This window comes from Alnus glutinosa, chromosome 5 (genome assembly GCF_958979055.1).
Source record: "Alnus glutinosa chromosome 5, dhAlnGlut1.1, whole genome shotgun sequence".
NCBI lineage: Eukaryota > Viridiplantae > Streptophyta > Magnoliopsida > Fagales > Betulaceae > Alnus > Alnus glutinosa.
The window spans coordinates 13,376,780-13,392,220 of NC_084890.1; the positions used below are offsets into that span (position 1 = coordinate 13,376,780).

The window sequence follows — 15,441 nt, forward strand, 5'->3', positions numbered from 1 at the left end:
TTATGATGCTGCATTCTTGGGGATAACATGGTAGGAAAATTGTTTGTGGGTATCAATTCTGGCAAACACTCACGAGACTTCACTCGTCCACTAGGGAGTCCTAGGGGTTTAAAAGGCTTGTTGCATACACTAAATGCAATCGTACATCCCACGAAAGAAGGATTTATCTTGTTTTCCATTTTTATTTCTTGTTTTGTATTGCTAAGGGACTAGCAATATGTAAGTTTGGGGGTGTGATAAGTGTCGAATGTTGCACATTCAAGCCCCTTAACTTATATATGTTAATTCCTTAGCATTGTTATTTGTTTGATTTTGTGTTGTTTTAATATTTTCAGGTTTTAAAAAAAGATATAATTAATTCCATTAATTTTGGGCTTAAAGCACACTTTGAGAAGACTTGGAAGATATGTTTAAGTTTAACCAATCATAATAAAAGACCTATATGATGTGGTTAAGTTTAATCAAATGAAGTGAAGGATTAAATCGGAATTTCTCCACTAAGAGTCAAAATCGGATTGGATTCAAATTTGGATTCTGCACATGTCTCAGTGTTTGGATCATAACTTTTGCGTCAGATATTGGATTGCAATAAAATTGGTAGCATTGGAAAGATAATAAACAATTAAACAAATATATCAGAAATAGCATTTCCTAAATTCGGACGTTTACTATGCCAAAATCTCCTCACAATAAAAGACCGCAATTCTGGCCGACTTTGGAATCCTTTTCCTTCTTGGATTAAAGTTTCAATCTCCTACTTGGACAAGAAGACTCAAGAACGATTTTCATGGAATTCCAAGGGCTTCTAGGACTTGTGTGCTCCCTATAAATAAACCTTTAAGCTTCAAGAGAAGGGTGCTTGGTGCTTGGTGCTTGGTGCTTGGGCTTGTGCTTAGATTTAGACAGAAAATTCTTCTCGGAGGCTTGACAAGTTGAAGAGGAGAAGAACATAGCAGGAGGCCATCCCAGCACTATGATGAGCGGATAAATTCCTAATAGGGTGTTGATGTAGCCCTTTTCCAAGTAACAATGGTTTAATTGTATTTTAGTTTGGGATTTTCTCTATGCATGATGGTTTTATAACTGTGAGAATTGATTTTAATGTTTATATTCAATCATTGTGAATTTCTTATCTTGTCTTAGAAAGTCTTTTATATTGATTGAACTCAATCCTTCATATTTTCTGTGATTATGTGAATGATTGTTATACAACGATTTTAATTGATATATGATCAAGAGGATTAGATAGACCATGCCTAGGGAAGACGGATTGTACTACACCCTAGTTTAGTGTAATTTAGGTAGACAGTCCGTGCCAACCGAAGATGGGTTATACTATTCCATTGATTGTGTGTATATCCTATTAAAGACGTAGCTAGTCCATGCCTAGGGAAGACGGGTCGTACCGCATCTTAGTGGTTTGGTGGACGGTCCGTGCCAACCGAAGATAGATTATACTTATTCTTTAGAGGTAATTTCTTGACTACTCGAGTGAGACGAGCCCTTTATCATGCATAGTATGAATTTTCCTTATTAATTTACGATTGACCATTGTTATGCGGTGAGTGGTGAAATCAATCCCTTATTCTTTATCTCATCCATATTATCTTTAATTTTATGTCTTTTACTTTTATGTATTTATTTTAAGAAAACAAAAATCAAATATCTTTTAAATTAAGTTATTTTTAATCTTGAAAAACTTGATAGCAATTCCTACGCAGTCCTTGAGGTTCGACACCCTCTTTATAGCCTTATCCTACAAGGATTCGTCCTATTGCGAGTGGTTATTTATTATTGATATATTTTGGTAAACAAAAGACCACATCAATAGGCAGTCTTCCGGACAGTTGAAGTCGAATCGGCAATTTCCTTCTTTGATGAATGCGCGTCCAGACCATAGCTGTCAGACGTCCGGACGGTAATATCTGAATTACGATTCTTGCCTTAAGGAGACGCGCATCCGAACGGGATACCACATCGTCCGGATGGTTGATTGATCTTCCCTTTCTTGGAACTTGGAAAGAAATCAGAAACTGATCGAGTATTGAGAGGCATCCGGACATGCTGCTGAAACGTTCGGACGAATGCAAGCTGGATGGAACCTTCTTGATACAGTATAGCGTCCGAACGGATGATGCTAATCTGTCTTGGAGGTTCGGACGGTAAGACACGTCATCCAGACGGATGGAACAGTGGACAGATGGGCGTCCGGACGGGATGGCTCGATCGTCCGGACGGTTGAAAGGGAACTTGAATTCTTCTGACTTGCAGACTCTGAATAGTGGAATCCCTATTTACAGCATCTTTACACTAAAGTGATTTTGTTCAAACACAGAATGAGGCCAAAATACTAACATATGATAAAAGTATGAGACCTACTATTTAGTATACTTGGGGTCCTTCTCCCATCCTCTCACTTTGAAAATCAACCATTAATGAAAAGGACCGACATAGGAATATGCTTAGTCCTACAGATCAAATGGTTGGTTTTAAAAATGGGAGAATGGGAAAAGGGTTGGAGAATACAAGAAAGCATTTCTCTAAAAATATATATAAGAAAAATGCTATTTTACATTTTCCTAGCATACGAAGCTGACGTGGCATCCTCAATCCATCTTTAGATCAATCTTAATTAAAAATAAAAAAATAAAAAAAAAATAAAAAAATCAATGGTGGATTATGCATGCCACGTATGCTGGCAGAATGCGAAATAACATATCTCTAAAAGAACCAAGTGTGTGTTTGTGTGCAACAAAATATCTTAAATGCGGAATTTAAAAAAGACAAGATATTTGTTGACGAAGTGGAAACTCTGTGAAGAGAAAAACCACTCTGGGGCAGCCAAACCCAAGAACTCCACTATCCAAAAACAAAGCAAGTTACAAAGCACTCATTGTGACGACCCATTTTTTATTTATTTATTTATTTATTTATTTTTTATATATATATATAAACATAAAACAAGTTGTCACAGTGGCACGACTATTTGTCGCTCAGCCAACGTATGGCACATGCCCCATAACATGTACCTGATAATCAGAGTTATATCTAACAGCGGAAAGCATAATAATACCATCATAATTTCAGCGGAAAAGTACAACTAAAACATGACCTGCTGATTTTACAAAAGAGCCATACACATGTTTATCTGTTTAAGGCTTAACATCATTACATCATATAACAAAAGAATGGCTTATACAAAAGAATACGTGACACCCACGTCACAAGCCATATACAAAATATACCAAAAGAGTGGACACCATAGTCCAACCCATTACGACTGTCGCGGTGTGCCTCAATCGTAATATCCCATATATAACGCTACTAGATCGTCATCTAACTCCGGAGTACCTGCAACCAAAGGGACATCCTCTATATGGTTGTGGGGGTTTGCCACATCCGTATAGGTGGAATCATGAGCCCACCATCTTAGCATAAATAATTACACTAAGACCTCAGAGGTATACTATTCACTGAGTTTTCGCAAAGAACCAACTTTTCCTTTTTAGTCATGCGTACACTATAACAGCTACCAATTTTATAAACTTTTGTTTGAAAACCCCCATAGCTGATATAGCACACACCGGCTAACAGAAAACATCTGAACATACTTGACAGCTAAGATTATACGTAGAAGTTCTGTTATAGAAAACATTGGCATTTGAATCATGCAACCATCCGAAAAAAATATACATAAGCTCTTTTTCATTAAGACTCTTATGTATAATAATACGTCTAGCAAAACTACTCATAATGTAAAAACACCACACTCATAAAAACAATGCTATACATGCTTATGCAAGTTTCCTCATGGAAATGAATCCATGCCTCATGGAAATTAATCCATGCCTCATGGAAATTAATCCATGCCTCATGGGAATTAACCCAAGTTCCTCATGGAAATTAATCCAAGCCTCATGGAAATTAATCCAAGCCTCATGGGAATTAACCCAAGTGTAGTTTCCCGTGGGCTATAAACCTCACTTCGATGCACGTTTAGCGTTCATATGCTCATGCCTCAAAACAATATACATATACTTTCTAATTTCATGAACATGCTTTAAACTCATGCTTCCAATGTAAATACATAAACAATTCAACAAATCAATTCTTCTACCAATATTTCCGTAATTTAAATCCCTACAACATGTCACATTCAAATCCTTCAAATCAGTTTAAATCACTTTTCAGTCACACATCATTTCTCATAAACATCATTGATACATCAACATAATTGAAACAACTCAAAACATCCAAAACATATTGTCAACATACAGTCGGTTCGGATTTATAAACCACATATATTTTGCAATTCTATAATATATGAAAATAGTAGTTTCTCAGTGAGTAGAATACTCACCTTGGCTACACGGATTTGGCTCAACTAGGTTTCCTAAATTATCCCTTGCAATGTGCCACTGTAAAATTACATATTGCACATTATTAACATTTTTTCTAATATTGAACTCATTTTTAGCTCTTAAGTTGTCCCAAGAGCTAACCTATGGAAACCCATAGAATTTCCTAGGGTTCCAAACACACACCCATAAACCTTATTTACTAATTTAACTTCAACCCTACTAACCCAAAACACTAGTCTAGGGTTAGACACTAACTAAACCAAAATAATACTAATCCAAAATATTTGCTTAGGGTTAGGTATTAAAAATCACACCCTAAATAATTACACTAATCCTCAAGTTATATTTCCACTAACTCATTACATAATAGTGCTACCTAACCACAATAATGTTAACTTATGGTTAAACTCATAAAACAACACTTAAATAAAATACCCAAAAACTAAGGTCCATAGAAAACTTACCAAAAATTCGCCAAGCAAAGACCAAATGCTCGGGAAGCTCCTAGCAACTCCAAACCACAAAATCTATAGAAAACATCAAGTTAAACTCATTTCTACAAGATTTATCGAAAATCTCCAAAAATGCAAGTTTAGCGATTTACCTCAACACAATCGGTTATAACATAGATCGGGCTTCTAGGATTTCATTACCGAAGTCGGATCTAAGATTGAACCGTTAGATCTTCGTAGATCATGGTTTTTCTATGAAAATCACTAAGAGGAAATGAAGAAAACCCCCTGCTGCTGATTTTCGGAACTGACGTAAAAGAGTCACTGCCTCCTTAACCTTGCTGTCCAGTTTTCTTCTAAAAGGACCACCCGGTCTTTTCCCTTGTTTTAAAATTGAAGTGGCCCCCTTTAGTTTTAAATGGCCACATGACCTTATTTGGTGAAGGGCATTTGCCCTTCACAAATTTTCTTTGAATGTGGTGCGCAGACCTGCGCCCCACGTTCCTCATATTTCATAAATATATATATATATATATATATATATATATATATATCTTATTTTCTTTTATTTTCTTTTCTAGTAAATTTTCTTTTTAATTTCTTTTCTACAATTTTCCTTTTATATAATTTATTTCTCTAGACCATAAAATATTCTATGCACGTTTTATTGTATTTTTCAGTCGTAAAATTAATTTTAATCATTTATCCCATTAAATTTATTCTTAAAATGACAAATAATATTCGGGACATTACATCCCTCCCTCCTTATAAAAATTTCGTCCTCGAAATTTGAACATAAATCGCTATACTACATCCATACTTGCATTTCTCATCAAATTATTAGACTTTGGTATGAATCAAGAAGCATACCTAGGCTTACTCGAATAGGTGGGGATACTTATCCCGCATCTGCTGCTCCAGTTCCCATGATGCCTCCTCAATCCCATGATTTCTCCACAAAATCTTCACAAGAGGAATGGTTCTAGTTCTTAACTGTTGCTCCTTGCGATCCAGAATTTGCACTGGCATCTCTTCATATGTCAAATTGGGTTGAATATCAAGAGGTTCGTGACTAATCACCTGTGATGGATTGTGAACACATTTCCGCAACTGAGAGACGTGAAAAACATCGTGAACACCAGCCAAATTAGGAGGCATTTCGATCTTGTACGCTAGCGGGCTTACTTGTTTCACCACTTGGAACGGTCCAACATACCTTGGACTAAGCTTCCCTTTGTTGCCAAAACGATACACATTCCGCATTGGCGATACCTTGAGGTATACAAGGTCCCCAACTGCGAACTTGAGCTCGCGGCGACGCTTATCCGCATAGCTTTTCTGTCGACTTTGAGCGGTGAGCATTCACTTTCGAATGAGGGCAACCTTTTCCTTCGTTTCTTGCACCAACTCAGGCCCCAATAACTGTCTCTCACCGACTTCATCCCAATACAAAGGTGATCAACATTTGCACCCATACAATGCTTCGTACAGTGCCATGCCAATAGTTGCCTGGAAACTGTTATTATAAGCAAATTCAACTAATGACAAATAGCGTATCCAACTCCCTTTAAAATCCAACACACACAACCTAAGCATATCCTCGAGAGTCTGAATGGTTCTCTCAGATTGGCCGCTGGTTTGCGGATGATAAGCCGTGCTAAAGTTCAACTTCATCCCCATAGCACTCTGCAATTTCTCCCAAAATCTTGATGTGAACCGTGGATCACGATCCGACACAATGGAGGTAGGCACTCCTTGCAGCCTGACAATCTCCCGCACATATAACTCTGCTAGCTTGTCCATTGAGTCTGTAACTTTGATGGGGAGGAAATGGGCACACTTCGTCAATCTATCAACAATAACCCATATAGCGTCTTGTCCGCTTGGTGCTTTTGGAAGACCAACGACAAAATCCATAGCAATTTGGTCCCATTTCCACGTAGGCACTTCGAGTGGCTTAAGTAACCCTGCAGGTCTTTGATGTTCAGCTTTCACAAGCTGGCAGGAATGACACTGTGCAACATACTCAGCAATATCCCTTTTCATGCCACACCACCAAAACTTGTTTTTTAGATCTTGGTACATCTTGTTATTGCCTTGGTGAACAGTATATCGTGTCTGATGAGCTTCATCAAGGACGTTTCTTTTCAACTTAGCATCATTAGGGATAACAATCCTCCCATTACTTGTCTTTAACATTCCCTAATCTGTGAGATGGAACCCCATTGCTTCATCACGACGGGCCCTATCAACGAGATCCTACAGCTCAAGATCATCTTCTTGCGCGAGTCTAATTCTGTCCAAATTATGCGGTTGTACTACAAGTGCTGCCAGAATAGGAGGACCACCTGTCATTACCTTATCAATCTGCACCATGACGAACTGTTGTGACAGTCGGTCCATAAGCTCTTCAGGATTAGTCTCATCATCACGAGACTTTCTACTCAACGCGTCTGCAACTACATTGGCTTTAGCAGGATGATAAAACATCTTGCTATCGTAGTCTTTCAACACTTCAAGCCATCTGCGCTGCCTCATGTTTAAGTCCCTTTGAGTAAAATGTACTTGAGACTCTGGTGATCAGTGTGAATTTCGCACTCTTCACCATAGAGATAGTGCCTCCATATTTTCAGTGCATAGACAACTGCTGCTAACTCCAAGTCATGAGTAGGGTAGTTCTTCTCATGTTCTTTCAGTTGTCTTGAGGCATAGGCTACCACTCGACCCTGTTGCATAAGCACGCATCCCAATCCCTTCTTGGACGCATCTGTATACACGACATACCCAACATACTCCATGGGCAGTGTAAGCACAGGTGCTGTAACTAGTCTGCGCTTCAGTTCTTGGAAGCTTGCTTCGCATTTATCACTCCAAACAAATGGAGCATTCTTCCTTGTGAGGGCAGTGAGTGGCCCTGACAATGAAGAGAACCCCTCAATAAGTCTCCTGTAATAACCTGCTAAACCCAAGAAGCTACGGATCTCTCGCACGCTCGTAGGCCGCTCCCACTCAAGCACAGCTTGCACTTTTGCTGGATCCACTGCAAGTCCATTCTTGCTCACAACATGACCCAAGAATGACACTTCTTCAAGCCAGAACTCGCACTTCTTTAATTTAGCAAACAACTTCTTTTCTCTTAGCTTCTCCATCACTGTCTTCAAGTGTACCTCATGTTCAACATGATTAGTCGAGTAGACTAATATGTCATCAATGAAAACTACCACAAAAGAATCCAAGTACTCATGGAATACACGATTCATCAAGTCCATAAACACTGACGGTGCATTTGTTAATCCAAATGGCATCACCAAGAACTCGTAATGACCATACCGTGTTCGGATTGCTGTCTTTGGAATGTCTTCTTCTCGTACCCTGAGCTGATGGTAACCCGAAAGCAAATCTATCTTCGAGAATACCGAAGCTCCCTTGAGTTGATCGAACAAGTCATCGATCCTTGGTAAGGGATATTTATTTTTAACTGTCGCCCTATTCAACTCACAGTAATCTATGCACATCCATATAGACCCATCCTTCTTCTTCACAAACAAAACCGGCGCTCCCCATGGAGATACACTAGGCCGAATGAAACCCCGATCAAGCAACTCTTGAAGCTGTTCTTTCAATTCTCTCAACTCAGTCGGAGCCATACGTTAGGGTGCCTTGTGGATGGGCTGAGTTCCCGGTATCAGGTCGATAGAGAACTCAACTTCTCGGTCAGGAGGCAGTCCCATGATTTCAGAAAAAACATCCGGATAGTTGCATACCACCGGAATGTCTTCCAATTTCACACTGACTTCAGGCTTGGCTTGAACATAAGCCAAATAAGCTTGTGCACCCTCTTTGACACTCTTGATTGCTTGGACCGCAGAGAGAAGTGGTGGAGTCGCTTGCACTCTAGACCCTTGGAACTTGAACTCTTCCCTACCATGAGGTCGAAATGTGACTTCTTTCCTACGGCAGTCAATGTTAGCTTTGTACTTCGATAGCCAATCCATGCCAAGAATGACATCGAAGCCCAACATGCTAAATACTGCTAGCTTTGCTGGCAAGGTTCTCCCTTCAATTACAATAGGACATTTGTCCACACATTTTTTACAAGTAATGGTGTCACCAACAGGGGTGGCCACACATATATTATGTTCTAATGGCTCAGTACTCATTCTACACAACTTCACATATGATAAGGAGATAAACGAGTGCGTAGCACCCGAATCAAACAACACACAAGCAACACTACCAAACAAAGGAATTGTACCTGTGACTACGTCGGTAGTATTCTCCTCAGCAAAGACATTGTTTGGTGTGAGTGCAAACACCCTTGCTGGAGGTGTCTGCTTTGGCTGATTGCCACTTGTCTGCGACCCTTGTCCTCTTCCCATACTTGCTTGCTGACACTCTCTAGCAAAGTGGCCAGTCTTGCCACACCTGAAGCACACATTCATTCCTAGTTTGCATTCTCCTCTATGCGGCCTTCCACATTTGCTACACTGTGGATAATTTCCACTACCCTGACTACCAGAGGTGCCCCTACTCCCAATAGACCCAGCACTGCTACTCGTAGCATGTCTTTTGGATGGAGGTGGGGGAGGTGCCCCTGAAGACATTGACCGCTTCCTATTTACAAAATCAGCAACCGCATTTTTAATTCCCTTCTCAGCCATGGTGGCAAGGTGCACCATCTCGGCATACTCGGTGACCTTGAAACAGATGACCCTATCAAGGATTCGCGGTGACAAGCCGTCACGAAAACTCTCAATCTTGGTCTCTTCATCGGGGATTAGGCGTGGAGCATACCTCGAGAGTTTAAGGAACTCAGCCGAATACTGTTCAACTGATATAGCCCCTTGCTTCAGATCTTGAAATTCTCGCGCACATTGTTGTCGCTGTGCTCGAGGGAAAAAGCGATCATTAAACTCCTTCTTGAAGCGTTCCCATGTGATAGGAACTCCATGACCCAACTCTTCTGTGAGCAGAGTCTTTGTGGCCTTCCAATAGTGACGGGCTTCACCTTAAGTGACAGCCTTGCATAATTGACCTTTTGATCTTCCGTTCAACTGAGTATATCAGCTAGGTCTTCAAAAGTTGTGATCCATTCATCAGCTTCAAGTGGTCCCTCACTCCCATTAAACACAGGGGGATTGTGTTTACAGAAAGCGATGGAGGAACAACCAATGGCATCAACATTCTCTACTTGCCTCGGTATGGCGGCTATCAAAGCTGCCATGAATTGCCCCAAATCCGGCATGGGTGGAGGAAAAAATGGAGGTGGTGGTGGAGGAGGAGGTGGAGGAGGTGGAGGTGCTTCACCGCCACTTCCATGTATCGATTCCTCATCTCTATAGCGATGTGGAGGCTTACGTTGCCTAGGCGGCATTTCTTGTATGCACAATGAAATGCCACATAAACAACATCGCGCAAGGAATATTAAACACATCATAATATCCATAAAATGCACACAAAAATCCTAAAATTTTCTTTTATCTGTGTTAAATTTTTTTTTTTTTTTTGGATCCTAAGGCTCTTTCGTTACCCTTAAACTTTAACGCAACCCTAGGTTTTCCGCTTATCCGCTTTTCTAACCAACACTCGTACTCACAAAACCTATTGTAGTAGTCATACCTTTAACTATAACACGAAGCCCATCGTGGACGCTTTTCAACCAAGTCTCCTACTTGAAGGGGTCTTTGATGGATTCATTTACCTTAGGGCCGATCCCTAAGATAGACTTCACACGAACAAGGAGCACACACCGGCAACGGCTTGAAAACTAGCGGATCTTCAATTCTCCCAAAACACCCTCTCAAAGCTAAGAGAATTCAATACTGAATTCTGTACATAATACATGCCTAGAGCCCTCTTTATATAGGCTTTGCAAATCCTTTTTCTACTCAAAATCGGAGTCCATTGGGCAGCGTCCGGACGGTCAACTGTTTCCATGTCTGAAAAGGAATTCCGAAATTTCTCGAATTTCTGGCTGCCGTCCGGACGCTATTCTCTTTCCGTCCGGACGGTGGGTGTAACACCCCGTATTTTAAGATATTGAATAAAATATCTTAAAATATGATTTAAGACCTAGTAATAAGGTAAAAGAATAAATATGAATAATTATGAAAATAAATATTCATTTATTAAGAAGCGTTTATAGTTTTAATTTGATAAAAAGTTTAAACGGACCTTAAATTTTGGAATAAGGTAAATATGGTCAAACAAACTCTGTTTTGGTCGATTCAAAAGCCAGAACATTGGTCTCAAAGTTCTCTAGCTACGCTCCAAATTTTATAATTTTTGGACTTCCTTAAGGGTAAGAAAACACCCATGAAAAATACTAGCTTTATTTTGGACGAAAATTTAACTAAAATGGGCCCAGCCCATAAAACCTAGCTCATATGGAATGATAGACTCAGTCCACACGATCAGCGTCCAGCCCATGCACATTGATAAATATCGGTTTAAACACTTAGTTAGAAAACTTAGTTTCCTAAAGTTAGAAACTATTTCTGGTTAGAGCAGATATTTTCAAAGTCTGATGACTCATCCTTGAGTTCTTCTACTTGCTGCCCAAGTTGTAGTTTCCAACCATTAGATGAGATGAAACCAAAGAAATCTCAACCATTTAAGCCATCCCAATCGTCCAAGGAATATGCATCCCCCTTCATTCACAAATAAGAGATTTTATCTTGGTAATCATTTCTCTAAACCACCTGTTGTTCATCCAGCAGTGGAGGATAGTTTGTGCTAGGTGAATCTCGTCCGTTCAAGCCCTCTATATAAGGAGAGCATGGGTGAATCAGCTTTCATCAACAAACCAATTCCAGCACATTCTTTTACGTGCAACTCCCTGTTTCTTTTTCTTTAAAGTGCAGAAACTTTGCTATAGATTTCTCTTGTTTCCTCTAAGCTTCCAGCACATAGAAACCAAGAATGGAGCCTTGAATCATCTCTCATATCCCCACAAACCCAGCAGAGAATAACACCAGAAACTGTCCCTGTTTGCACCGAAAAAACAGAGCATAAAGAGCTCTCTTTTTCTCCCCACTCGACCAGCAGCAGATCTCTTCTTCTTCTCCATCTTGGAACAGCAACTGCAGGTAAGAATCCTCTCTTTTGGATTCTAGTTTCTCTTCTCTTCTCTCTCTGTCTCTCTCGAGTACCTGTTGTGTATGTTTCGGTGAAGAAAAGAAAAGTAAAGAAATAGGAAGAAGAAGGAAGCTCGTGAAAAGAAATAGAGAAAAAGGATATTTAGTGACATATAAAGCTTTGTTTTAAAATTTATGATTTTATGAGTTTTAATGAGTACTAATATTTTAATGTTGTGTTTTTAAACGGGGCTTTTTATGTGGCACAAATGATTTATTAAATACGTCATTGTAATACCCGAATAAAAATTAATATTTTACAAAAGCGTTGTTATGCCGCCAAAAATTTTAGAAGTATTTTTAGGCATTAGTAACACTAATGCCGTTATTCTACCCAAATTTTTTAATAAGATTAAAATAACAATTATTTATACTGTATCACTTGTGTATTTTTAAAGCATAGAACCCATTAATTATATTAATGGAGTCACTATGTCGATTTGGTACAAAAATATATAAGCTTTTAATGCTAATGCCGTGGTAATACTCATTTTATTAAAGGGTATTTTAGTTCTTAATTAATAAATGCTGTAATAATGCCCATACGAAATACGTGGTAATATAATTAACCCATTTTATGCCGTTATAATATCTAAGCGATATTAGAAATTAGGATAAGTGATTTATTAGTCGAAAGTGATAAAATGTTAAAATAGGTTCTTAGTATTTTATACTAATATATTATCAAATGTATATAACTGTGCAGTCATTATTCCTGTGGATCTCTCTTTGTAGCAAAGAACTGTGAGTATTTCTTACTCACTGAGGGTGATGCTGAATTTCCATAATATTATGATTTCTGCTTTATTTAATTGGTTGCGCATGTGGAATTTGCATATTTTGTTATTTTAATTAATGAATTTAATTATAGCAAAGTTGGGAGTGACAACTGCCAACGGATCAGGGAGTGACGTCTGCCTGAGCCAAAAATATTAATAAAGAACAAAGTAAGGAGTGACGTCTGCCTACGGACCAGGGAGTGATGTCTGCCTGTGCCAAAAAGATAATAAATTATTAGAGGAGTGACGTCTCCTTAGATAAATTGTTAGAGGAGTGACGTCTCCTTAGAACTCGCTAAACGGGAGTGACGTCTCCTATCATTCGCTATACGGGAGTGAGGTCTCCTATAACATGTTAGACAAGAATTACGTTTCCTAAATTTTATATGCTGGAGTTACGTCTTCATGTGATGAAGGCAAGAAGAAAATGGTTATTTAAATAAATAAGACTCTGCATATAAAACTGTCATTTTATTATGTCATTGCATTGTGTTCTTTATTTCTAATAAATCAGCAATCATATCATTATTAAAAACAGTTGACTCACTAGGTATTTTTGTATTATTGTTTCTCTCTGTATTATATATTAATACAGGTTATGAAGAAGAAGAGTATCAGGATTGTCCAGACCTTTAGGTGATCTTGGTAGCAGTATCTGAGGTTGGGATGCCTCCCATTTTTGTGGACTACCATGTCTAGTCCATTATTATTATTATATTCGGAGAATAATATTTATATTTCTGTTAGTATGTATATAATGTTTGTAAATTATATGTGTCATATATGGCACAAATACTATTTTAATGTGCAACTATTCAATTGCACTCTTTATATTATATTTTGAGGTATTTTGTTAGAAGCTCTGATGTGTTAATGTTAAGAAAAAAAAAATATATATTCCGCTGCTAATTTATAACTCTGATGATGTCGTAATGTCACGTGAAAATCGAAATTTTCACTTACGTCTTTTTGTAAAAGGCGGGGCGTTACAGTGGGCCATTCGGACGTTTCTATTTACCATCCGGAAATTCAAGTTGTAGGATTTTTCTTAGTTTTCCAACGACACAAATTTCGTCTCAATCCATTACTCGAGCAAAGAGTTATGATAAAAACACTGAAACTTGTGCAGAAATCATCCTGGAAACCTGAAAAAGAGTTTGGAAGGTTGCTGTTTCCCGATCCGTGTTTGAACATGAAATCCAATTTCTACTCGGATTATGAATAGCTTGACCTAGCATCTAGACGGTGTTGCTCTGACGTTCAGATGTTCTTCAACGCTGAAGCTCCTAGACACTGCGTGGCGTCTGGATGCCTTCAAAGGCCCGTTCGGACGGTTGCACAGGAACCGACTGTTCTGACTTGGAAATTGCATGGAATCTTCATGGACATCTTCTTAGAAACTTGTGACCATATATATGGTATGAAATGAGACACTGTTCATATTACTTGAAGACTCTGAATAGAACCAATAATCTTGTTAAAAAGCAACCGTTACATAAAGTGTTTTTGCCAACTAGAATGTTGCCAATATAAAATACTAACAAATTTTTTAATCTTAGTTGGAACAATAATTTTGTCTTAGTTTCACTTGCCTAGCTGGGAACTTGTATTCAAATCAGGTGGCATCACATGATAGTTACAATTATTGAAAGAAAGAAAATATATGTTGCTCTCACTTTCAATTATATCTATTGGATCTCTTAGTAAGTGATTGACTAGTCATTGGTATACATTATCTAAAATGATTTGATGAAATATTTGACTTGAATAATTCCAAACACTCAGATCCGTCTTTTAGATCGGATATAATCATATTCATTTGATATAGTGATTATATATCATATGGCATACTGTTATATTATTATATGAATATATAGTCCTATTATATTACAAGAATAATAGGATTGACAGATTTAGTATTGTTTTTTTTTTTTTCACTTTTACTATTTAATATACATATAACCAATTATTTATTGTTATTTAATATATGCTAATTATTGTTATTTGTTACTTAATTTATGCTTATATATATAAATTAAATGATATATTATTTATTTTTGGGATTTGTTACTTAATAAATAGTACCTTATATGGTATATTATTGGTTATTGTGATTTGGTACTTAATAAATAATATACCATACAACTTATTTTAATATATATATATATAGACGAGTCAAGCTTAATAATCGAGTCGATCTTCATATGAGCGGGTTCACTCATATTAACCGATTTGAGTCAAATTTATACGAATTTGTATCGTTTAATAATCGAGCTTAGTTTCATGTTCATGAACGAGTCATTTAATAATTGGTTCAAACATAAGTCTAGCTGATCTCAACTAAACTTGCGGGTAGTTTAACTTGTTTACACTCCTATTTAATTTGTAACACATAATCTCCTTCAACTACCAATCGGTTGCAAAAGGACCATTTCATTAGCCCGTGGCATTAAAATAGTTGAAATTTGTAACACGTTCCATACACATGCCTATTTTGAACTTGAAATGCCCCTAAACTATCATTTGCAAAATATCCTCAAACTACCATTTTGTGATACTTTGCCCCCTCAAAATATTTCGTTCCCATTTGGCGTATCCATTAGATGTTGGCATTAAAATGTATAGAAAATGGCACACATGACAAACATGTATATTTTAGACTTGAAACACCCAAATTGTCTCGAATTTGAAGAAAAAAAATTAGGAAGAAAAA

General features: G+C 37.8%; 1 long non-coding RNA gene across 1 annotated transcript; it reads right to left on the reverse strand.

The window, feature by feature from the left end:
• Positions 1–3,081: 3,081 nt before the first annotated feature.
• Positions 3,082–5,176, reverse strand: LOC133869481 (uncharacterized). The gene is made up of 3 exons (XR_009900455.1): positions 4,966–5,176; positions 4,826–4,888; positions 3,082–3,372 (listed from the first exon to the last, which is right to left on the reverse strand). It is a non-coding gene; the product is annotated as an uncharacterized LOC133869481 (long non-coding RNA).
• Positions 5,177–15,441: the final 10,265 nt, after the last annotated feature.